This window comes from Etheostoma spectabile, chromosome 6 (genome assembly GCF_008692095.1).
Source record: "Etheostoma spectabile isolate EspeVRDwgs_2016 chromosome 6, UIUC_Espe_1.0, whole genome shotgun sequence".
NCBI classification, from domain to species: Eukaryota; Metazoa; Chordata; class Actinopteri; order Perciformes; family Percidae; genus Etheostoma; species Etheostoma spectabile.
Window position 1 is genome coordinate 31,438,087 of NC_045738.1, and position 313 is coordinate 31,438,399.

The following is a 313-nucleotide window of genomic DNA, read 5'->3' on the forward strand; positions in this document are numbered from 1 at the left end:
CACCATTCTCCTTTTACATGATTATTACCGTCCAACCCTTCCCCTTTATGACAGGAAGCCGCGTGGGCAACGTATGTATGTGACGTTAGTCCGACGGGGTTTGTTGTTATGGGAAGTGAAAAGTACTGTAGGCAGCAGCTACCGCTGACACAGTGATACGTAGTTTTTGATGGGTAGTCAGTGAAGCTACAGTAGTCAGTGTTTTGTGTTTGCTGCAAAGACGAACTAAATCACCTCATTAACGCAACATAATCACAACGTCTCCCGGCCATTTCCCCCCTCAGCAAGCGGCTACCAGCCAGGCTAAAGCTAA

General features: G+C 47.6%; 1 protein-coding gene across 2 annotated transcripts in view; it reads left to right on the forward strand.

Annotated features, from left to right (window-relative positions):
* Window positions 1-313, forward strand: part of LOC116691601 (cytochrome b5 reductase 4) — a 28,072-nt gene that overhangs the window by 8,588 nt on the left and 19,171 nt on the right. The gene's annotated exons all lie outside the window — the stretch shown is intronic.